Raw genomic sequence first — 26120 nt, forward strand, 5'->3', positions numbered from 1 at the left:
AAAGAAAGAAAGAGAGAGAGGGAGAGAGGGGAGGGAAGGGGAGGGGAGGGGAGGGGAGAGGAGAGGAGAAGCCTTAATCCTGGTGATGTTATTCGAACTCTAGGATCCCACAATGACTGATGCTGAAATTTTTCCTTACATTTTTGTTTTTTAAACCAGTATATTTTCTTCATTAAGCTGATTTTAGTTATACATCTCTCAATTTCAATCAGGATTCCAATTCTGATACCGTATACATACAGTGCCTAGAATCTCACCTGGGTGTCATGTTCTCTTCAAGGTTTTCCTATGAAATATTGACCAAGGTCTTCAGAGTGTTTGTCCTGTTTGCTCATTTTGTACTGTCAGTGTTGATTATCTGGACTTGTTCACTACCTCCTGATAATTTGCAGTCATAAACGTCTCTGCAAATAAAATACTATTATTAGTAGCACCAGTGAAAGCATTTTGGAAAACAGAATTTCATTGTCTTAATGAGGGCTGGAACCAGGTTGGTGAATCTTCTTTTCATATTTTTCCTGTTTACAGAATTAGAAGAATAGGCACATGTATTTTTGTTCACTTCAATTAATTTAAATTTAATATCAGTCTAGCATAATTCTTTGTAGAGGTGCTCAAATATTCATTTTGTTTTTCTATATTATCAGCCCTTTATATTTTTGAATCATCTGTGAGTTAGATAAACATACTCATATAACTTTTTGATAAAAATAGACAATTTCAAAGCATGTATTATAGCATCCTACAGAGCATTACAGACCACCCATCAAGGTTTATAATGTACAAAATATGCAATATAGGATGCCTGGGTGGCTCAGCGTTTGAGCGTCTGCCTTCGGCTTAGGGCATGATCCCAGAGTTCCGGGTTGAGTCCCACATCGGGCTCCCTGTGAGGAGCCTGCTTCTCCCTCTGCCTGTGTCTCTGCCTCTCTCTCTCTCTCTCCTCTCTCTCTCTCTCTCTGTCTATCATGAATAAATAAATAAATAAATCTTTAAAATATAAATAAAAGTATGCTATGTCTTTGACATTAGCCAGATAAAGCAGTATAATAACCTTAAAGCAAATGGAAATATTGTCAGTTTGGCATCCCTTTGTTCTTACTGAACATTTGTTAAGTACCGAAATTTCCATTTCATTTTCCATGTGAATGTGACCTTATTTGGAAATGAGGTCTTTGCAGTTGTAATCAAGTTAGGATGAGGTCATTAGGGTTAGCCCTAATCCAGTGTAACTGATATCGTTATAGAAGGAGAAAAGACACAGAGACAGACACACAGGGAAAATGCCATGTGATGGTGCAGGCAGAGATTTTGTGATGTGTCTACAAGTACAGGATTCCAAGGATTGCCAGTAATATCAGAAGCAAAGAGAAAGACATGGAACAGATTCTCGCTCTAAGCCTTCAGAGAGAGCATGGCCCTGTCAAAACTTTGATATAGAGCTTCTTTCTCCAGAACTGTAAGAGAAAAGAAATTCTGTTGTTTTAAACCACCACATTTGGGGTACTCTGTTGTAGCAGCCCTAGAAAACGAATACATCTAGACATGGATATAAGTGTCCAGAATTCACTTGTACCCCCTTTTTGAAATTAGGCTAATATCTACTCATCTTGATTCTTGTGGCAATGTTTTAGTTCTCTGTAATTCTCCAAAGATTATTGAAGATGGATTAATAATAACATTTTCAAAATATTTTAGTCTTCTAGGATATAATTTCTCTAGGTGTACAGAAGTTTCTAGTCATTAGATCGACCACCCCACTATTACTCATTTAAAACTATTGATTGCTGTGTATTTGAGAATCAGCTAGGCACTGGAAATACATATCCTTGGGCTTGAAGAGGTCATGGACAAATAGGGTGATAGGACAATTAAAATATCAGTACAATGTAGAGCATTTGAGAGAGGAATACCAGTAGTCCCAGGAGAAAATATGAAAAATACACCTACCTGGGAAAGCTTACCACAGCACCGAGTGTGATTTTGAATACAGCGCAATGTATGGCAGTAGCCTAAGGCAAAACTAAATAAATAGATAGGCAGATAGATGTATTTATTAATTAATTAAAAATAAATCCAAGGGATGAAAGAGCATTGGACAGCATGGAGATATGAGGGAACAAGAAGCTTTCTGGGAATTTCGATAAGTAGACATGTTTGGAATGCAGGGTCCATGTCAGGAAAGAGAAAGAGCTGGAGAAGGTGGCCAGAGCTCAGTTTGTGACAGATTTTAAATATCTTCCTGAAGGTCATAGGCAGCCATTAGAGTGACCGTCAACCCAGCCAAACAACTAAAATACTAAGCCAAACTCTTCCAAAAGAAACAAATAACAATGAAAAACCAAAACAACTTTTTGTTAATCCCCAATTTTGACTTAAATCATTTCTATTTTAACTTTAATTGCTTATGCATAAACATAAAAGTGTCTGGAATTTGGGGGTCACCTGAGTGGCTCACTCAGTAGAGTTTCTGGCTCTTGGTTTCAGCTCAGATCATGATCTTTGGGTCCTGGGATCAAACCCTGTGTGTGTGTGGTGAGGTTGGGGGCAGGATCTGCACTCAGCAGGGAGTCTGTTTGTCTCCCTCTGCCCCTCCCCTCTTCTGTAGCTCTTTCTTTCTCCCTCTCTCTCTCTCCCTCTCTCTCTCTCTCTCTCCCTCTAAGGCAAATAAATAAATCTTTTAAAAAATGTGTCTGGAATTTTTGTGCATATAATTCATATATAATGAAAATATATTTATAAATGAAATACCCAAACCCGATAAAATTAACCTATTTAAACTTTATAGATATTAAGTTATGTGAAAATAAATGATTTTCTGAGGCTGAATTGTACTTTTATGTGAGTAGTATCTCTTAACCTGTCCATGTGACATTGATAAAATCAGCATTCTCTTATGTACCATTGGGTGAAAATACGCAATTTAGCTTCTGAGATTTTCCAGTCTACCAAAAGCCAAAAGTGTATTTGTTAATCTAATAAAATTTCATGAAAAGAAATACATTTATTTTGTATTAAAAATACAAATAATGGCACAAGAAGGAATAAAAACTAACACTGTCCAAGGCAGTCTTGATTATTTAACAAGAGAATGTAGAAAAACCTAATAATTCAATGCAAGTCATAGCTTTTTTTCCAATTACATGTTTTAAAAACTGTAGCCAAACTAGTAGTATCATTAGCTATACTATATGTTTTACCACTATGTGCTGAGTAATAACTCATTTCTGGCACCAATTTTTTTTTCTCTTTGAGCCACTCTAGAACCTTCACCATCATATTCTTTCTGATAATCTCTCTCTTTCACTTAGCACAAATGTGATCTATTTTTTTTCTCATTAACCCACGACAATAAAACATGGGTGCTTAGAGCTAAAGATAACAAAAATTAAAATACAAAAGCTCTCAAACGGTTTAATAATTCTTAATTATAACTCAAAATATGCTAATACTAAATGTATTCTATAACTTGGCCAACATTTTGTTTAAAATGTTGTCAATTGATCCTATTTGGAAAAATATTGTATTACAGTATTTTAAAGATTTTATTTATTTATTTATTTATTTATTTATTTATTTATTTATTTATTTATTTAATAGAGGGCCAGCATGGGGAGGAGCAGAGGGGAAGCGGGGGTGGGAGGTGGGGTGGAGGATGGGGTGAAGAATGTCAAGCAGACCCCACCCTGAATGCAGACCTGACTTGTGGCTTGATCTCATAAGTTAAGACCATGACCTGAGGATAACCACGAGTTAAAAGTCAGACGCTCAACCGACTGAGCCACCCGAGTGCCTCTGTATTAAAGCATTTTAAAGCAAGAGATTCTAAAGCAACATTTTAAACTGGTCTTGCCTATTTGCTACCAGGTTTGTTCTATTCTCTCCTGTTTGAAGATTATCCACATGGTTAGCAAAGAGTAAAATAGGAACAAAATAGGAATATTTTCCCATTCCCCCCTATCTTTTAGCATTATGTATTTGGTCACTTATATAGCAATTACTCAGGCATTCAGACAATTACTGTGGATATAGTGGTAGATTAAAAATTCCTAAAGTTTAAGTCTTTATAGGTAACGAGTGCATCACCTTTAGTGCTGAGCTTGACTAGTATCTTTGGAGAGCAGAATTAATTATATAAGTTTTCGATGTACAGAACTGCACTGTCCTATATAGTAACTACTAGCCACATGGAGCTATTTAATTTTAAATTAATTAAAATAAAATAGAATTTAACATTCAGCTCCTCAGTTACACAAGCCACACTTCAAATGCTCATTAGTCACATGTGGCTAGTGGCCATTATACTGGACCACACTGACTATCAGAGACTTGATAAAACATTGTGAACTTGTAACTGCATAAAATACTTAAAACTTGTTTTAGCTGACACTGAAGATGAATTTTACTTGTAATTAAACTATATTATATACTTGTGTTATTCTAAATTGCACTGTTTATACTCAGTGCTTTGGTTAATAATGGCTCTGGTTTGTTTTTTGATACTCTGAACAATCTTACAGTTTTGATAACATAAATTGGATTTCAGGTTTTTTATTAAAAGAGAACTATTTCAAATATATAATCTTTGTAAATAGCAATAGCTATCCAGATACCAAATCAGAAGGGATTCACATATAAAAGCATTTATTTTAATGTAATCTTTCTTAAACAACAATATTAATATAATAAAATCATTGCAATATAGGAACTATATTAAAAAACTCTTGTTTAGAAATTCTTCCTTAGCAAACCTTTGTAAGAGACTTTGTAAGTAACAGAGGATGTTCTTGAGGCAATATTGGAATTGTGGAATTAAAAAAATTCTTTTTAAAATGTAAAAGAAAATTTTGCTTTAATTCTCTTGGTCTGCATGGAATTGGATACTTTTCAATGAGCTTTACGTTCCTTAATTACATATTTACAATAAGTATAAAGATGTTCTAAAAGTCACCTGTCATGACTACACTAGGATCGCCAGGAAGTTCAAGGACTGCATCTCTAGTCATCACTTTTATCTTTCAACATCATTGTATTCCTGTGGGAGCTCTGCTTACTCTCAAGTAGTATTTATGATCAAAACTGCATTGCTTATAAGGTTACATATGTGAGGTATAGTTTTCCTTAATTGTAAATCATTCATTGTGATCACTATGAATCACTTTACCTACTCGGTTTTGCCGTATCCAAATACAGGCATGGCTCTGTAGCTGTAGCTCCTGGTTTTTATTTTTATGTCTTTTTAAAAAGATTTATTTATTTATTTATTTATTTATTTATTTGAGAGAGAGATGAGGGGGAGGGGCAGAAGGAGCTTTGAGAAACTCAAGCGATAAACTTTGGGGTACCCTCGCGGAGCGTGAAACCCATCACAGGGCTTGATCTCACAACCCGGAGATCCTGACCTGAGCTGAGACCAAGAGTTGGACGCTCAGCTGACTACACCACCCAGGCGCCCCAATAGCTATCACTTTTTGGTTATGTGCCCTGGCCTGAATTTTATCTAGTTTTATCTAGTATTTTATCATGGACCTTCTGAAATGAAAAAAATGTCTACATTTGTGACTTGTCTAAGGGATAGACAGAACTCCTAGGATTTGCTTCTAATTTGTTCTGGTATCTGTAACCAGACCAGGGAAAAGGTTTTTGCAAGGGGAGGGTGGCTAGCAAAGGGAGTGTTAGTAGGAGTGAGTGAATCTTATAAAGTTTCAAGAATAGACTGGGAGTTCGTGTTATTCCATATTCATACTAGCTAATAAATCAATCCTGTGTTTACCAGCACTGAGTAAGCTATGACAGGATGGGCAGTAAAAATATTTTAATCCCCTCTCATTCTTCTCATTTTCCTTGTGTTCTAAATGCTTCAAAAATTGGAAGAGGTTTTATTTATTTATTTATTTATTTATTTATTTATTTATTTATTTATTTATTTTGGAAGAGGTATTATTTAGATGGTAGTTAAACCAATGCATTGATCTTTTAGTCTTTGATATAAAGTCAGCTTTATTTATAGTACTCTACATTAAAAATTCATTTGGTCTAATTCTGTTTTGGAACTTTTAACTTTTTCTAAGTAAGCTATTTAACTTGAATTTCACTTGTAAAGTGTTACAGTGGCCCTTCGCATTCATATTGGGACTTTGGACTGGGATTTGATTTCTACCGTTTTATGTTAAATATGGTATAAGATACTGGTTAGATATTTTGAATCTTGAATGATACCATAATAAAGATTAGCCAATCTGAGTAAATTTTACCTCTAGAGGATTCTGTACATACTGAGAAATTGAAATGACTTCTCAATTAATCTCTAGAAGGTCATTGTGTTTTAATAGTGTGTGCTCTACTTGCTCTGTCTACAAAGGGAGACTCTGTTGCTCATGGTTTATGTTACTGCCTGATATTCTGTGTCTGTCTCCCAGATTTTGCAGTGTCTTCAAGCTGTGGGATCATAGAAAATAAGACTGAGGTTATGACTGCAGGCTACTAAGTATCTTTGTGTTTCTTTTATTTCCCTGTATCTAGTTTTTAAAAACTTTTTCTTTTTAAAGTAAGCTGCAAGCTTAGCATGGAACCCAACATGGGGTTTGGCCTCAGGTCCCTGAGAGCAGGGGTTGGACGCTCAAGGAACTGAGGTACCCAGGTGCCCCTCCCTATACAGGGTTTACCACGTACCATCCTTTGGATAATGTTTCAGAAATGAATCTTACATTTTTATAGTAAACCAACTATAGTAAACATTGATAATTGCTTCCATCTGAGAACCATCAGATAGTTTAGCTTTTCCTAAAGGAAAGAGCCCAGTAAGTAGCATTTTATTTTTAATTAATTAATTAACCAGTTCATTAATTGGGGGGAAAGTCAAGTTAGGTGTTGAAGTGCACAGGGAGTAGTTGAAAGAAATATTGGTTCACATTTGAACTTACGGGAAGGGAGTATTTAGGGCTTGTGGAAATTGAGTGGACAGATATGATATAGGCTGTCTTTTAAAATAAATTTCATGTATTGAAAAATGTCTTACTACGATCAGCTAGTAGCAACATAATTGATTGCTGGAGGTTGTTACTGTGAGATAAGATTCTTGTTATCTGCATTTCGGAAAAGACTTTTCTCTCCTGCATTATTCCATGGAGCAGTGGATAGCCACTCAAAACCATGGAAGTGCACACTCCTGATGCTGTGCATTTTAACTGACTGGTTTGCCTCTTCACCTTACGAATTACAGGACTTAGCAAATAAAGAGAGTAGTTTCACTATGACCACAGGCCAAGAAAAGAAAAGGTACAGATGTGCTAACTCAGCAGACCAGGACCAACTTGCAGAATGACTGGAAATCATTCATTTTCAATGTTCATCCACAGTCTCTTTTTTGCATCTGGCTGGGATGGAAAATTTCTTTCTTGGCCCAAATCCTTCTTATTCTACCAAAATTTGTCTTGAAACAGTCACAGTGACTTTCCCATTCTCTGAAGCCATTAACTGACAAGTATGCTTCCTAAAGAGTTTTCTGTGATTGAATTTTCTCTGATGGAAGCACCCTTTCTCTCCTTCCTTCTTCCCTCTCTCTCTCCCTCCCTCTCTTCCTTCCCTTCCTTTCCCTTCCCTTCCCTTCCCTTCCCTTCCCTTCCCTTCCCTTCCTTTCCCTCACCCTCCTCCCCCCTCGCTTCCACTTTAGAGCTGGAGGTTGAATTAGAGATAATCAAATTTAACTTTTTAACTTTGAGGCAATGAAGGCCCAGATAGGTTGAACAGTACCAGGACTAGAACTACACCCTAAATTTTTCTGATCCAGGTCTTTTTGCACCACACATATTGCCTCCTTATAATATACATGCCGTAAGAGCATATGATGTCAGCCTGAGTACCTTCTGTATGTGAGGTGCTATAATCTACAGGATGTGAATGAGACAAAGGCTGTTTCCTCAAATAGTTTGCCTTCTACCAGGGGCAAAAGTGATGTATATGTGATCATTGCCTCTTTTTTTTTTTTTTTTAAATCCAAGGTAAGCAGGATTTAAGTCTAGGGTCATCTTTTATTTCCCTCTGCTTTTGTATTATTGCACATCTCTGTAATTACAAGCTTTCAGGGAGGCCCAGGCACAGAGTAGGTTGGCAGAGTCAGCACCAGCCACATCCACTTCAGCCCCTGGTCATGGGTGACTCATAATGCTGTGAAGTTGGAAGAATCCCTCTCCCCCTTAGTTTACAAAGCTCAGCGTTTTTCAAAAGAAGTCTTCTTAGGAGTCAAAATAGAGCAACTATGGAAGCATAGAGAAAAGAACACTACCAGGTTCCTCATCCTTGTGAATCTGAACATCCAGCCAGAGCAGAGGTGTTTGGTGAGTTTATAGAGCCCCCTCTATACCTTCCTTCTCTTAAATCCAAACCCTCGGGAAGGAACCGGAGAGCTTCCTACCTCAGTTTCCTCCTCATCCCAAATTGTGCCAAAGGAAAGAATTGGACTAGAATTTCTAGCCACTGTGGTAAAACTGTATGATAGAGTATTACCTTTCTAAGGGAGAAAGCAATGACTGTCTTTCTCTGGGTTCCCCTAGGATGCAAACAACATCTGAGATGTTGTTTGAGTACCTCCTTCAGTGAGGTACTGCTTCTCCAGTTTTCACCACAGAGGCTATCTCTTCACGAACAGTTGCCTGAGATTGCAAGAGCTATTCAGAGAAGAGTGAGATGCCTCTGGCTGGGGTAGCAAGGGTGGCTGCATGCGGACATCATCAACTACTGTTTGTACTGGAAATTAATTCAGTATCTGTCTTTTCTACATTCACCATTATATAACAAGGGTATATATATATATATATATATATATATATATATATATATGTGTATATATATATAACATATATATAGGGTATATATAGGGTATATATATATATAACAAGGGTATATATATAATATATATATTATATATATATAACAATGTCAATTTTACAAATGAGAGGTAAGTGACTTCTCTGAGGTCAATAAGTAATAGGTCTTTAGTTCAAACACATATCTTCCCCAACCTCCAAGCCCATCCATGCATCCTCTTTCCACTCCTAGCATTGCCTCTTTTGAACGAGATCACCTTCTACATCTGTTATTGAGATGAGCAGAGCAACTCTTGTCTCTCTGCAGCACTCTCATGGTGTACTTGAGGGCATCCATGTACACTATTGAAATAGCTTGCTTCCTTTTAGGAGGAAGAAAGAGGCCAACTACGTAATTTCTCAATTTTAGCTTATTGTGTCTTTATGCACAAAATTTTCTACAGTGCTCAGTGAGGAGAAAATCCAAGTAAGATAATTAACAATTGCTATTTGTCAGAGATTGATTTTACAGAAAATTTGGGATAAGAACGTGCTTTTCTGTACATACAAGTGGTGATTTAAGTATATGCAAATTATACTTCAATTTTTAAAAGTAGAGTAAAAGCTAATTTTAGATAATGATAAGCATTGTTAAGAGAACAAAATGGGGAGATGAGATGGAGCAAAGAAAACTTAAAAAGAAAAACTTGGGAGATTTCCCTATATTTGTTTCTGAGCATTTCATTTTTAATAGCTTGTTGGTTCAAGAAAAATTTTGCAATTATCATATTTTAACCTTAAGTACACAGTATATAAAAGGAAATCCCAATTTTAAATGCTTTTCTTTCCCACACGTCTCTGCTTTCAGAATTAGTGATGTATTATCCTAAAAACATGCCTACAACTTGCTAATGATAGCTATAACAACATTGCGTGGATGATGTAGCCCAAATTTGTATCTGAAGTTTGGTGCTTTGGGGGAGGGGAATTATTTCAGGACTGAAAATTGACAGATAGGACCAACAAATGACAAGTTATTGGGTAAGCAAAATGTCCTACCAACAGAAAGAAGCCCATCCTCATCAATATGGAAGGAAAAAAAAAAAAACATTTGTTACTGAATGAATACAAGAGTACATGCATATAGGTAGCCCATGAAACCCAGGAAGTCAGGATTACATTTTCTACAAATTATACAGCAAAGTAGAAGAAAATACAATAACATTTCTTTTTTTTAATAATAAATTTATTTTTTATTGGTGTTCAATTTGCCAACATACAGAATAACACCCAGTGCTCATCCCGTCAAGTGCCCCCTCAGTGCCCGTCACCCATTCACCCCCACCCCCTGCCCTCCTCCCCTTCCACCACCCCTAGTTCATTTCCCAGAGTTAGGAGTCTTTATGTTCTGTCTCCCTTTCTGATATTACTCAGCCATTAGAAATGACAAATACCCACCATTTGCTTCAACGTGGATGGAACTGGAGGGTATTATGCTGAGTGAAGTAAGTCAATCGGAGAAGGACAAACATCATATGTTCTCATTCATTTGGGGAATATAAATAATACTGAAATGGGTAGGAAATACAATAACATTTCTTATATTTTCTTTGTTACATGTCAAGAAAGGCTCCTAGGTTAACTCTGGAGGAAATTTACCTTACAGGGGAGATAGAGACCAGAAACCTTGGTAACACATTTGCCTTTTAAAACTAAAGGTTGGGTTTATGTAACCCCTGGAGAGACCTGTTTTCATTCTTCTAGAATAGAGGAAGGACTCCAGTTCCCTTGGTTTTCAAGACCTTTTCAGGAGTGGGAGAGAAGGTGGTGGCCTCCTTTCCCTTAGGAATCAAAGAAAATTCATCTTCCTTCTCCTTGTTGCCTTCTCTCCAGCCTTTCCTTTCTCCTCTTCTTTTTTCTCCTTTCCTCCTCATTCTTCTTCTTAAATTTGTCTTTACAGTAGGAGGAATGGAGTTTCTCTTTACTGGTCTGTGACCCATTCCTTGGACTAGAGTCAAACTAAAATGAGGGTTGGCATGGGTGCTTTTAATTTAAGCTCTTAATGATGGCATTATATATCTAATGGCAGCTAGAAGTTGCACCCTTTTAATATTTGTCGGTTAATTCATCCATTATAATAATAAGCGAAAGCATAGACATTAACGCTTTAAGTGAAACTGCTGACAAGTTTTCTGAATTGAGCTAAGTATGAGAAAGGGCAAATAGCACTGAGAAGCCAAAATATAGGCTACAAAATGCATGTCTCCCATATATTTGATTAGAGCCCATTAAGCTTTCATTCAGTCTCTCTGTACATAGTTTAACATGTTTGGTCATCTGGTTACTTAATCTACAGCAGATTAGATATGTTGAAAATGCACTATAGTGGGGGGAACTGTTTCTAATAACAGCATGTTTGACCATGGAAAGCCTGATGTCAGTGGAGCTAAAAGGAAAAAACCTATAATCTAGAAGACAGGAACTCTAATGGTAGGGACATTAAAATATGCACTTCATGTAGACATAATACATAAAGTGCTGGGTAAATACTGGATACTTAATTTATGTTCTCTTTTTCTTTTCCCTCTGAAAACATTATTGTATGATATTTCAGCCCCCCAAATCAGTGCTCCTAATATTGCCCTGATTTTGAGAGAAGTTTTATGATCAGAGTACCCTATATAAAGTAGCAGAGCAGGGTATAGGTATATTATAAGCTCATTTTAACCTGAAATGTTTGCATGGAAACATATTTTGGCATTTAAAAATAGGAAGTTCAGTTATTCATAAAATTCAGACATGTCAAACAGTAATAATAGCTGCTTTTAATAAAAGCTATTTTATGCACTTTATATGTATTAACACATTTATTTATCATATTTATTCTGAATCAGATGAGAGTCTTATTTTCCCATCAGAGCTAGATTATATCAAGAGCTAGGCTATATCATTCTGTACCTTGTATTATTATTAATATTAATGACTAATTGCTGAGGTTTTTTTAAAATTTTTATTTTATTTATGATAGTCACAGAGAGAGAGAGAGAGAGAGGCAGAGACATAGGCAGAGGGAGAAGCAGGCTCCATGCATCGGGAGCCCGACGTGGGACTCGATCCCGGGTCTCCAGGATCGCCCCTGGGCCAAAGGCAGGCGCCAAACCTCTGCGCCACCCAGGGATCCCTGCTGAGTTTTTTTGATCATCCTTTTGCATAATAGAAACTTAGTAAATTTTATGGGCTTAATAATTAATTAAATCCACTGTAAAATTTCATTGGCACTCTATGTCCTTTCTTGTAATTTATTTCTTAACAGGCTATGTATGAGGTTTAGCAGAACAAATGCATAAATTAAGCATGGATGGCTAGCTCAAGTTAAGCATGAGACAATATTTATTAGCCTCTGTTGGTTATAAATTACTATTTCTTTAGGGAAGTTTAAATATTCATACAGAAGAAAAATAGGCCCTAAAACAAGACTTAATTCAGATTTAAAACTGTCAATTCAGAACAACCTTGGTTCACAATTAGGTATTCTAATTTTAGATGTTAGCACATTTACAGTTACTGCCATTTTACCTTTCATTTTAATCTGAATTTGTTATTTAATCATACATAATGTCAGTAGTAGGTCAAATTATTATAACAGTAATCTATGGTCCCCAAAATCTATGACAAAGGAGGCCAGAGCTCATTTTAATATAGACTTTTTAGATTCACAACCTACCTATGTTTTTATGTGGTCAAGGAATCCTCACCTGTTGAGTGGCTACTGTTCCAATAGATTATGTTTAATCCACTAATTGTAATTTACACAGCAATTGTCTGCTCAGATGATATGGTAACTTACTAGGTTCCACACTACTTGGCAAAAGCCTATTATCTTAATAAGGGAATGTATGCATCTAAAATTTTGACCTCAAGAAGTAGGAGCAAGGAGCTGGGTGATGCTTCTGCTAGCTATTTTTAGATCTGGATCTAGACCAATATTTGATACCAGTAAAAGCTGGTCACAAAGGGTTTCACCTTTCTTCTGTACTTCATCTTCATCTGTCTTATAAATCTTAGTGCTTCTGGTCTTTCAGCACCTAGTGCTTCTGGTGGCCAGTCATCATTGAAGTTTGAAAATCTGATTCTGAGTTTAGATTGAGCTAGGTTTAAATTCTGGTTTACCTCTTCATGATGTATCCTTAGATAAGCTTTTCTTTCTTTCTTGCACTTCTTGCTCTTTCTTTCTTTCTTTCTTTCTGATTTTATTTATCTATTTATTTATTTAGGAGTGAGTGAGTAGGGAGAAATGGGAGGGAGAGAATGGATCTCAAGCAGACTCCACACTCTGTAGAGGCTGACACAGGGCTGGATCTCACAACCCTGAGATCATGACCTGAGCCCAAATCAAGAGTTGGATGCTTAACCAACTCAGCCAGGTGCCCCTTTAGACAAGTTTCTTAATCTCTCTTTGTCTCAATTTTCTATTACACAAAGATAATAATTGTACCTGTTTCATAGGGTTGTCAAAGATTAAGTAATAACTCACGTGGAATTGTGCCATACTAAGTATGTGATAATTGTTACCATTATGATGTCCTAAGTACTTTACTATGGTATCTGCCAAATCTTTTCAGCTTTACAAATTGCTTCTCATTCCAAATTATCTTAATCTACGTTTTGTTTCTTGCCAAATAAAATTATTCATTCTTTCAGTGTAATGGACAGAGTTCAGATAGAATTTAGAAGGAAAGCAATTTAATTACATTAATTTTTACTAAGCTGTGAGTCACTGGGAGCCATAACCCTTTAAGAATTATTTGTGTTTTAAGAAGAGATTTTTTATTTTCTTCAATATAATTAATTGTTGAAGATGTAGACGAGGGAATAAATCAAAATAAAGGCTGTAGACAATATAGGAAAAAGGTACTTTTGTGGCACGTTGCCATTCAGGCTGATTGGCACTATTTAGAGGCTTATCTCAGATTCAGCAATCAGAAGTTTAATCTTTTTGTTGTATTTTTTTTTCTTCCTCTTCGTAAAGCAAACAGTCTTTGAAGACTATAAATTCTGTGGCAGAGGCAGTGAGACCTCAACAGAGGGAAGGGTTGGGGGAGTAGGATATGAGGAGCATTGGTGGCAGATTTTATGCAGTCAGGAGTAAGTAAGGGATGAACTTTATTCTCAAAGTTAGAGAAATAAACACATTAATTCACTTAATGCCAGGTTTGGCATTAAGTAGATATATAGAAGCCTCTTTGGTAATTCTCTAAGTAGGAAGTAGTCCATTTTATGAAAAAAATAAAAACATTCCAGTTATTTGGAAATTGGCTTTATTTTCTAAACAGTGAAAAGCACTCTGCGGATTAGTCTTCATTGTTGAGTTTAAGTAAAAAAAAATGTCCAGATAGTGGCTGATTTTCCTATAAACACAATTTTATTGATGAGTAAGGAACTTGGCACAGCTCTGACTTCCACATTTGGCAGTAAAAGGTTTTCAAGAAAGAGTACTGGGAGTGGCAGTAAAAGGTTTTCAAGAAAGAGTACTGGGAGCAAAATAACCAGGTAGTACATTGCCACAGGTACTCATTTCAGTATAAAGGAAACTATGGTTGCCATATTTGCCCCAGGGACATAGGTTAAAGTACCAGGCTTGCATTTTAGATCCTTAATGAAAATTCCAACTGTCTTCAGAAAGAATTTTCTATAGTAGAGCCAAAAAGTCTTAAACAGAATAGGGCATAGTAGAATGGTACTTTCTGGTTGCAGGAAGCTTTAGCATCTATAATTTCATTTAATCTTCAAAAATAATCCTTGAAAGTAGATATAAAGGATAGTTTGACCTATAAATTACAAACATGGAGAATGACATTGCCAAAAATCAGTTTCTCAATAGGAGAATCAAGGAAAAAACACAAGTTTCAAAACACACATGAAACAAAGCAATGCCTACATTTCACTGGTGAATTCTACCAAATGTTTAAAGAAGAATTAATACCAAAACTTATAACTCCTTCTGTAAAATAGAAGAAGAGGGAAAACTGATTTTATGAGGTCAGTATTATTACCTTGATACCAAAAGCAAGGACATCTCAAGAAAATAAAGGCACAGATTAATATCCCTAATGAATATATATATGCAATTCTTAGCAAAATACTATAAGACTGAACATGGCAACATTTAAAAATGATGATACACCATGACCAAGTAAGATTCATCCCAGGAATGTAGGATTTATTTAACATCTGAAAATCAACTATTGTAATACACCTAAGAATAAAAGGCAAAAGCCTCACAAGCATCTTTGTAAATGCAGAGAAAGCATTTGACAAGCCAGCATCTTTCCATGATAGTGATATTCAGTAAGCCAGGAATAACAAGGCAGCCTTCTCAACCTGCTAAAGGATGGGAATCTGGCAAAAACCTACAGCTAACATCATGACTAATGATGAAAGAGTAACTGCTTCCCCCTAATTTCAGGAACAACACAAGCATATCTGCTCTTACTTTTATTCAACATTGCATGGGAAATTCTTACCAGGGCAATTTTCTAAGAAAAAGATACAGTAGACATTCAAATTGTAAAAGAAAGGGGTCCCTAGGTAGCTCAGTCAGTTAAGTGTCTGTCTTCAGCTCAGGTCATGATCTCCAGGTCCTGGGATTGAGCCCCATGTCAGGGTCACAGCTCAGTGGGGAGTTTGCTTCTACCTCTCCCTCAGTTCATGCACGTGCTCTCTCTCTCTCTCTCTCTCTCTCACTCAAATAAATAAATAAATAAATATATAAATAAATAAAATGTTTTAAAAATTGGAAAAGAGAAAAGGTATAACTGTATTTATTCTGAGATGGTATGATCTTCTCTATAGAAAAACTTTAAGGAATCCACAAAAAATGACAACTCACAAACAATATTATCAGAGTTGCAAGATAGAAGATCACTGTACAAAAATAAATTGCGTTTCTATAGATGACATGTGAACAATCCAAAAATGAAATAAGGAAAAGAATTCCACTTATAAGAGCCTCAAAATAAATAAAATACTTAGGAAAAAGTATAACCAAACAGGTGAAAGACTTGCACACAGAAAACTCCAAAGCATCATTGAAAGAAATTAAGACCTAAATAATGGAAAGGTGTCTCTGTTAATGGATTATAAAACTTAAAACTGTTTCGATGGGAATAGTATGCAATGTGGTCTACAAAATCAATGTCACTAAATGCCAGATGCTTTGTGGAAAGACTGTGACAAACTGATACTACAATTCATGAAATGCAAGGGAGATCTTGAAATGTGAAGGGTTCACATCTCTTGATTTAAAACTTACTACAAAGCAACAATAATCAAAACAGTATGGTTCTGTCATAAGAATAGATAGAGACCAGTTGAATAAAATTGAGAAATAACACTTACATTTGTGGTGAATTGATTTTTCAGGTGCTAAGATAATTCAACAGGGAAAGAATAGTCTTTTTTTTTCCAATGATGAGAAACAGATGGATATGTGCATTGCAAAAGAATGGATTTAAACTCCATCTCTCACCATATAAACAAATTAATTCAAAATGGATCTTAGACTTAATGTAGGAGCTAAAGCAATAAAATTCTTCAAGGAAATGTGATGTATGATAACTTTTGTGTGAAATGTCCAGAAGAGGTGAATGTACAAGAAGTAAATTAGTAGTTGCTTAGGGTGGAGGAGAGGAAGAGAGGGACAGAGATTGACTACTGATGAATACAAAGCTTTTTTAGAGGGTGATGAAATGTTCCAAAATTGGTTTGTGGTGATGATTGCACAATTCTGTGAAATCTATTACAAAATCCACTGAATTACGCACTGTGAAGGGGTGAATTTTTGGATATATGGTTAATACCTCAAAGAGTCAAAATGAAGACAATGGAGTCTCCTCATCTGTGTATTACGTACTCCAGTCTATGACATTTTTCCTAAATTTTCTCCAATATTATGCCTAGTTGAGACCGATTACTAGTTCTGCTTTTACTGGAATTATCAGGTGTATTTGGCTACATCAGACATTTCTCAAAAGAGAGTCTTAAATGGGAGCTGCCTTTCTTTTAGAACATTATACAATTATTCTAAAAATAGCTGCAGACATTTGATAAAAGGTTTAATTTTAGAGCTGGGAAGAAAGATGATTTACATATTGTGGCACATGTTTTTCTACTTTATTTCTTAAAATACAGCCAGTCAAATAAATTGACCATAAGAGCTATTTACTAACTTGCAAATAGAGCAGCTGAATTCCTGAACCACACTGATTGCCACTTCTTCTGAATGAACCTCTGTGCCTTTTCCCCTCAGAATTTGTCAGCATATGTAGGCTTGTATAGACTTAACCATGCATATGTATAATTACGTATCTTATATATGTATAATATGTATTTTATATATATCCTATATATTCAACTACGTTTTAAAATTGTAAGTCTGTGGAAGAGAACTTTTTTGGTTTCTTGAAGACCTAACAGTTTTCTCTCTATATGAACTAACCAGTAAGAGTTTCAGTTGGATAGTTGATATGCCAGTCTCCACACCAGGGAAGAGGAGTTGAATATTAATCCCTGTGAATGGCCTTTTTGGTAATTTTGGAAAACTATAGAATGGATGAAGATTAAGGATGCTCCCTACCCTCTTAGGCTTATCATTTAGTGGGCAGCTTTTTTATCCAGAAAATTTTAACTCTTTTAAAAGTCACTTGACTTTTGACTTCCTTAATCTAAATAAGGTTCAAAATACAAATTTTCCTCCCATACATATTTAAAAGTGAAAAACAAATGCAGACAATACTTCATTAAGTTCCTAGGCTTATTACATAAGGTGTAATATAGCAATAAGATGGAATTGTCAATAAATGACCAGACATTCACATAGGCATCTTTCAGAGCAGGTTCTTGGCAGGCAACACACTTTTTTCACTGATGGTGATGTCACAAAAGAATTTTTGGATTTTCCTCTTGAAATTTCTGTCAAAGTCAGTATACAAATTACATGAGTAAGCAATCTTACTTTTTAATCATATCTGGGTTTTAACCAAAATTATGTCACGCAGGTCAGTCAACTGCTTTATTCTAGGCTTAGCTCAGAATCGTGATAGGGTGCCTCCAAAATTATATCCACTCTCAAAGCAAGATAACATGCTACCAATAATGGTTTTTTTTTAAGATTTTATTTATTTATTTATTTATTTATTTATTTATTTATTTATTTATGATAGACAGAGAGAGAGAGAGAGAGAGAAAGAGAGAGAGAGAGGCAGAGACACAGGCAGAGGGAGAAGCAGGCTCCATGTAGGGAGCCCGATGTGGGACTTGATCCCAGGATTCCAGGATCATGCCCTGGGATGAAGGCAGGCGCTTAAACCACTGAGCCACCCAGGCTGCCCCCAATAATGTTTTTTTTTAAAATGGGGTTTGACCTCTGCCCTATAGCAAATGCATCTCTTGGCTCACTGCCAGGCACATGTTAGTGCTCAGTTAAAGGTTGCTTGAATGACCAACTGAATATCATGTTTATGTTACTTTGTGCTACTTTGAGAAGGATAATACTCATTTAACAATATCTTTATATGTTTCTCAAAACTAAAATAATTCACATTCATACTATGCATTTACTGATTGCTTGCTATTTGAACTCTTGTTTTTCTCCTGCTCATGAAATGGCTTTCGACCTATTTATGTTGGCATATGTTCTATTCATTTATCTCCTGCCTAATTATGAAAACAAATCTAAGTAATGACTAGAAAGAAAACTTGTTGCCTGTTTCTCACCAGCCTTCCATGTCATCCCTGTATGACTTGTGAAGCTGACACCTTCAGCTCATTTCTAAATGTCTGTGTCGTGAGCATCATGGGGACACAGGTTTAAATGCACTTAATTAGTTCAAGTAATCAGCATCCGTGTCCTTCCCTATGTTGTCGTGGTTTCCGGCCCCCTTAAAGTAGTGGCTGAAAGTATAATTTTCTAGTGTCATTTATCTTGTTCTTGCTTCTGCTTTAATAAATTGGTGGCATTTCTCATTCTCAAGACGTGTTTATTTCCTTTAATGTCTTCCAAAACTTAGTTGTGTTACCTATCCGTTTGCTTTTTATTCTGTGAAAAATAGATACATTTGCTGAAGAGGAAGACAATAAAATGGATTTATACATCTTTCAAAGTTTTCTAGGGTTCTTCTTCCACAGACTCAAATGTTTAATTAACAGGTCATCTTTCTCTGTACCACTAATATTTACAAAGGGCTTCTAGAAGGAAACCTCAACTTTGCACTATGCCTCCATTGATGGGACTGTTTTATATATAAAACAAAAAATATTCACCCATTTCTTCTACTTCTTTGTACATCCTACCTCTTGTGAATACCTCTCTGTTCTCTGTATTTATGAGCTTGGTGTTTTTGTTTTAAGATTCCATGTATAAGAAATATGGCATTTGTCTTTTTCTGACTTTTCACTCAGCATAATGCCTTTGAGGTCCATACTTGTTGTCACAAATGGCAAGACTTCCTTTGTTAGTGGTTGAATTAAAAATATGTTCATATATTCACATATATTCATATATTCATATATTCATATATATATATTATTCATCCATTGATGGACATTTAGATTTTTTCTATATCTAAGCTGTAATATGCCCTAATAAACATGGGGATGCATACAACTTTTTGCACTAGTGATTTAATTTTTTACAGATGAATACCCCGAAGTGGAATTACTAAATCATACAATAGTTCTATTTTAATTTTTTGAGGAAACTCCATACCGTTTTCCATAGTGGTTGTACCAGTTTTCATTTCTACCAACAGTGCACTAGTTTCTTTTTCTCCACATCCTCGCCAACACTTGTTTCTTGTATTTTTTTTATCCTAGGCTTCCTTTTTTTTTATTTTTTTATTTATTTATGATAGAGAGAGAGAGGTAGAGACACAGGCAGAGGGAGAAGCAGGCTCCATGCACCAGGAGCCCGACGTGGGATTCCATCCCGGGTCTCCAGGATCGCGCCCCCGGCCAAAGGCAGGCGCCAAACCGCTGCGCCACCCCCCAGGGATCCCTATCCTAGCCTTTCTAACAGCTGTGAGGTGACATTTCATTGTTTCGATTTGCATTTCTCTGATAACTAGTGATGTTGGGCATCTTTTTGTGTACTTATTGGCTATCTGTATGCTTTGGGAAATGTCTATTCAGATCTTCTGACCATTTTTTAATCAGATTGTTGTTTAATTTTGCTATTGAGTTGTATGAGTTCTTCATATGTTTTGGATATTAGCACCTTATCAGATATAGCATTTGTAATTGTATTCTCCCATTCAGTAGGTTGCCTTATTTTGTTTTTCATTTCTTTTGCTGTCCACCATCTTTTTAGTTTGATATTGTCCCACTTGATTATTTTTGTTTTTGTTGCTTTTGCTTTTGATGGCATTGCCAAGACCTAGTTTAAGGAGCTTATATCCCATGTTTTCTTCTAGGAGTTTTATGGTTTCAAATCTTAAGTTCAAGTCTTTATTTTGAGTTAATTTTTGTGTATTGCATAAGATGGTGGCCTAGTTTTATTCTTTTTTGCATATTGTTGTCCAGTTTTTCCAACACCATTTTTAAAAAGATTTTATTTATTTATTCATGAGAGACACAGAGAGAGAAGCAGAGACACAGACAGAGGGAGAAGCAGGCTCCATGCAGGGAGCCTGATGTGGGACTCGATCTGGGGTCTCCAGGATCACGCCCTGGGCTGAAGGTGGCGCTAAACCGCTGAGCCACTGGGGCTGCCTTCCAGCACCATTTTTAAGAGATTGTCCTTTCCACATTGTACATTCTTGGCTTTTTTTTTTTTTTTATCGTAAATTAATTGACCATGTATGTGCGGTTGTATTTCTGGGCTCTTTATTTTCTGTCCCATTGATTTACATGTCTGTTTTTATGCCAATACTGCTAATACGCACTGTTTTAATTACTATAGCTTTTTTTTAGACATTTGAACAGCTCACTTTGAAGGTCATTTTAAAGACAAAGTTAAACACAATCTGAGAAAAATTGCACAGAATACACTAAGTTAGTATGGCGATTAAATGAAAACAGAGGAAATAGATTTTCTTCTGCAGTTCTGGAAATAATTTCTTTTGTCCTGAAGGTTCTTACACTTCCAAAAAGGGGAAAAATCATGGCAGTTAAAGCTCCCTCTTAATCATATAAATCATATAAATCTCCTTCCTACAGTAGGAACCAAATTTTTCTGTTCTTACCGATAAGTCAGTTTCAATCTTCAAACTGTGCCTTGTTTTTTGAAAGATAGGATGCTAGAAATTCAATGGGACTTGGTGGTGTTTCTTTTGCAAGTACAGCAAGTCCCTCTAATAAAAATAGGCATAACTGTCTGATTCAGGTAGACACAAGTTGGCAGATTGGAGATCCACTCTCTGTGTTTTGATGGCCTTTGTCATTGCCTTTTTTGTTTTGTTTTGTTATTGTTTTAATTGAGTTGGATTTATTCCAGAGAAGCCAGCTTGTAGGAGGCGGGGCATGGGATCTGGCTTTCATTTGTTTGTTTGTTTGTTTTTTATAAATTTATTTTTATTGGTGTTCAATTTGCCAACATATAGAATGACACCCAGTGCTCATCCCGTCAAGTGCCCCCCTCAGTGCCCGTCACCCATTCACCCTCACCCCCCGCCCACCTCCCCTTCCACCACCCCTAGTTTGTTTCCCAGAGTTAGGATTCTTTCATGTTTTGTCTCCGTTTCTGATATTTCCCACTTATTTTTTCTCCTTTCTCCTTTATTCCCTTTCACTATTTTTTATATTCCCCAAATGAATGAGAACATATAATGTTTGTCCTTCTCTGATTGACTTATTTCACTCAGCATAATACCCTCCAGGTCCATCCACGTTGAAGCAAAAGTTGGGTATTTGTCATTTCTAATGGCTGAGGAATATTCCATTGTATACATAAACCACATCTTCTTTATCCATTCATCTTTCGATGGACACCGAGGCTCCTTCCACAGTTTGGCCATTGTGGACATTGCTGCTATAAACATCGGGGTGCAGGTGTCCCAGCGTTTCATTGCATCTGTATCTTTGGGGTAAATCCCCAGCAGTACAATTGCTGGGTCCTAGGGCAGGTCTGTTTTTAACTCTTTGAGGAACCTCCACACAGTTTCCCAGAGTGGCTGCACCAGTTCACATTCCCACCAACAGTGCAAGAGGGTTCCCCTTTCTCCACATCCTCTCCAACATTTGTGGTTTCCTGCCTTGTTAATTTGCCCCATTCTCACTGGCGTGAGGTGGTATCTCATTGTGGTTTTGATTTGTATTTCCCTGATGGCAAGTGATGCAGAGCATTTTCTCATATGCATGTTGGCCATGTCTATGTCTTCCTCTGTGGGATTTCTCTTTATGTCTTTTGCCCATTTCATGATTGGATTGTTTGTTTCTTTGCTGTTGAGTTTAATAAGTTCTTTATAGATCTTGGAAACTAGCCCTTTATCTGATACGTCATTTGCAAATATCTTCTCCCATTCTGTAGGTTGTCTTTTAGTTTTGTTGACTGTATCCTTTGCTGTGCAAAAGCTTCTTATCTTGATGAAGCCCCAATAGTTCATTTTTGCTTTTGTTTCTTTTGCCTTCGTGGATGTATCTTGCAAGAAGTTACTGTGGCCAAGTTCAAAAAGGGTGTTGCCTGTGTTCTCCTCTAGGATTTTGAGGGAATCTTGTCTCACATTTAGATCTTTCATCCATTTTGAGTTTATCTTTGTGTATGGTGCAAGAGAGTGGTCTAGTTTCATTCTTCTGCATGTGGATGTCCAATTTTCCCAGCACCATTTATTGAAGAGAGACTGTCTTTTTTCCAGTGGATAGTCTTTCCTCCTTTGTCGAATATTAGTTCACCATCTCATTGCCTCTTATCCTCTCAACATTGTCCCAAGACTGTAATCAGAGAGGGTTTTCTATAGCCTGTATCTGTCCCTCCATCATCTGCTCTGGCTCCATGGCAGACCCTGCAAACAAATCCCTAGAAACCAGTCTTGGAAAACAAGAACTGTGAGGAACCCAGAAGATTTTAACATGAAGATGCCAGAATGGAGTCCAGCCCAGTTCCCAACCTTGCCCTTCACCACTACCTGGGCACAAGAGCACCTGGAGCAGTAGAAGAGCATAGTGGGATGGTCCAAGACCAGGTGCCTACATCGGCCCTGGAAGCTCCATAGTAGATCCCAGAACCTAGAGTAAGTGGGAATTTGGGTGGGGGGGGAGCTGATTACCTGCACCCAAGTGGCTTGTTTATAAAAGCCCTGTCCCACAGTGCCACCAACTCTTAATTACTACAGCTTTGTAGTATAGAGTTGAAAACCAGAGAGTGTGATGCCTCCAGCTTTGTTCTTTTTCAAGATTTCTTTGGCTGCTTGGGTCTTTTTTGGTTCCATACAATATTTAGGATTGTTTGTCCTGTTTCTGTGAAAAATACCATTGGAATTTTGACAGGGGTTGCATTGAGTTTGTAGATTGTTGTAACTATTAATTCTTCCAATTCATTAGCACAGAATATCTTTCCATTTGAGTCCTCTTTAATTTCTTTCTTTAATGTCTGGTAGTTTGTAATATGCCAGGCTTTCACCTTCTTGTTTAAATTTATTCCTAGGTATTCTTTTTGATTGCAATTTTAAATGGAATTGTTTTCTTGATTTCTCTTTCTGAGAATTCGTTACTAGTGTAAAGAAAAACATAGATTTATGTGCATTGATTATGTATCCTGCAACTTAATTGAATTTATTAGTTCTGACAGTTTTTGGATGGAATCTTTAGGGTTTTCTATTGTATAATATCATGTCATCTGCAAATAGTGAGAGTTTTACTTCTTTAGTATTTGAAATTCAGTTCTACCACCTAATCCCTAGGATTTTAGCATGTATCTCCTAAGGACAAGATTCATCTACACAGCCATAATACCATTATCAAACACCCAAAAATTGACTCTGAGAGTGTATTACCTACAGTATAATTCATATACAAATTTCCCCAATTGCCTCCAAAATTTTAAGTTTAATTCTCCTCCTAGGATCTAGTTGAGCATATGGTATATTTGGTTTTCATGTTTTTTAGCCAGCTTTATTCAAAATAGACTCCCACTACTGTTTTTATGACTTTAACATATTTTCAAAAGTTCTGTGATCTGAGTTTTTCTGGTGTTTTCTCTTGAATGTGATAAGCTAATAGGTACTTTTTGTTTGTTTTTTAATTATCACAAAGTTTTATTTCCTTAGAGCCAATTGATGGCATTATCTGAATGTATTAAAACCACAGAAGACATTTTTTGTTTATTTAAAATTTATTTTTATTTGAATTCCAGTATTATTAACAGACAGATAATATTAGGTTCAGGTGTACAATACAGTGATACAACACTTACATACATCACCCACCCATACATCACTTCCTAATCCCTGTCATATATTTCACCTATCCCTCAACACCTCCCCTCTGGTAACCATCAGTGTGTTCTCTATAGTTAAGAGTCTGTTTCTTGGCTTGTCTGTCTGTCTGTCTGTCTCTCTTTTCGGGTTAAAGGTATTGGATAGGCAATATTGTGTACCTCCTATTGTATCACACCAAGAGGCACATAATATCAGTTTATCCCATTCTTTGTAATGCTAACTTAGATCACTTGGTTAAGGTTTTGGATACTATATCTCTCCATTGAAAAGGTAACTTTTATTTGGTAATTAACAAGTTCTTTGTATGGCGACACTCTGAACCATGTGAACATATCCCGTTCTCCAACAAACTTTCACTCAGTGGATTTAATATTCATTAATGATGCTCACCTGAATCCGTTATTATGTTGGCTGTGGTATAATGGCAGTTTTCTAATTCTGCCTCTTAGTCTTTTAAGCATAACTATGACCTCAGTAAAAAGTATTTCTGACTGCCCTGAATATGCTGAGCTGCTTCTTTTTTCTGTCTAGTGAATTATAATGAGATCCTCTTTTTTTTTAAAGATTTTATTTATTTATTCATGAGAGACAGAGAGAGAGAGAGAGAGAGAGAGGCAGAGACAAAGGCAGAGGAAGAAGCAGACTCCATGCAGGGAGCCTGACGTGGGACTCGATCCTGGGTCTCCAGGATCACGCCCTGGGCTGAAGGCAGGTGCTAAACCGCTGAGCCACCCAGGCTGCCCTAATGAGATCCTCTTGATAGAAAAGATATACATGTTAGATGTCTGATGGACACCAAGAACACAGATAAAAATGTACCTATATTAACTTGCACTCGAACTTCCATTATGAGAGAGGAATTCAAGCACATGTACATTATCTTTAAGGAAAACAAAGACAACCCACATAACATGTTTTTCTTTGGTGCTAAGACTTGGATTTGTCTTCCTGCAAGTAAAAAGTAAAGAAATACCCAGTTCCAAATAGTAAAGCCATTCCACAAGATAAGGGGGAGGGGGGTAATGCACTAAGGACTCAGAAATTTACTCATTTCAGGAAAATGGAAAGAGTATTTGAGAAAACATCTGCCCCTAGTTTTGTTTTGTTTTGTTTTGTTTTACTTGTTTGTTATGTTGGTTTTGTTTGGCTCTCTTAAATAAGAAGAGAACATTGCATCCATGAAACATGAGCAAGCTGCTTTCTCATTTACTTGGTCTGGTGTGGACCCTGGACACTTCATGTCTCTCCAGGTGATGTTAACATGTGGCCAGGATTGAGAACTTGTAGGGGAATAAGAAATAACTCCAGTTTTAAAGATGGGTAGAAGTTGGACACGTAGAAATTGAGGGAGGTCTGTCCAAATGAAGGTAGGAGCATGAACAATGGTGAAACACCTGATGGCAAATATTGGCTCTTCTTCTTCCTATCTGAACCCTTTTTCTTTGGCATGTTTACCTGGAAGGTAACCTGAAAGATGATGAAATAAGGTTCACTCATTTGAAAGGCTCAGGCAGAAGGATTGCTGTGATTGTGTTATCTAGAGAAGATAAAGGTACTGTTCTTGATAATGTCCTGCAGCTTATCCTTTGTAGCACAGCAGAGCCTGTCATCTCAGTCCTGGTAGGCCCATTCACAGAAGGATGTTACACTCTTTCCTGGGTTTGCCAGGATATTAAGCAAAACTCAGTTTATTAAAAATGTGTTCTGACACGGCAATGATATTGTAAAAGAGCAAAAAAGTCCAAGCTTGGTTTTCATTTTTCTGCTTTAGCCAGAGGTTTGAAAACTGGATTTCAAGCTTGTAAATACTGGTTATGAGACACAAGAAACAGAATGTAAATATTTTGAAGGGATATTAATCAAAAGCAGTGAGTCACATATAGTGGAT

The 26120-nt window shown here is 36.5% G+C and overlaps 1 protein-coding gene and 1 pseudogene across 4 annotated transcripts in view; one reads left to right on the forward strand and one right to left on the reverse strand.

The window, feature by feature from the left end:
- Nucleotides 1-26120, forward strand: part of GUCY1A2 (guanylate cyclase 1 soluble subunit alpha 2) — a 429807-nt gene that overhangs the window by 143082 nt on the left and 260605 nt on the right. The gene's annotated exons all lie outside the window — the stretch shown is intronic.
- On the reverse strand, nucleotides 21053-22790 carry LOC112671418 (protein dpy-30 homolog; annotated as a pseudogene).

Source organism: Canis lupus, chromosome 5 (genome assembly GCF_003254725.2).
Source record: "Canis lupus dingo isolate Sandy chromosome 5, ASM325472v2, whole genome shotgun sequence".
In the NCBI taxonomy this organism is placed as follows: Eukaryota; Metazoa; Chordata; class Mammalia; order Carnivora; family Canidae; genus Canis; species Canis lupus.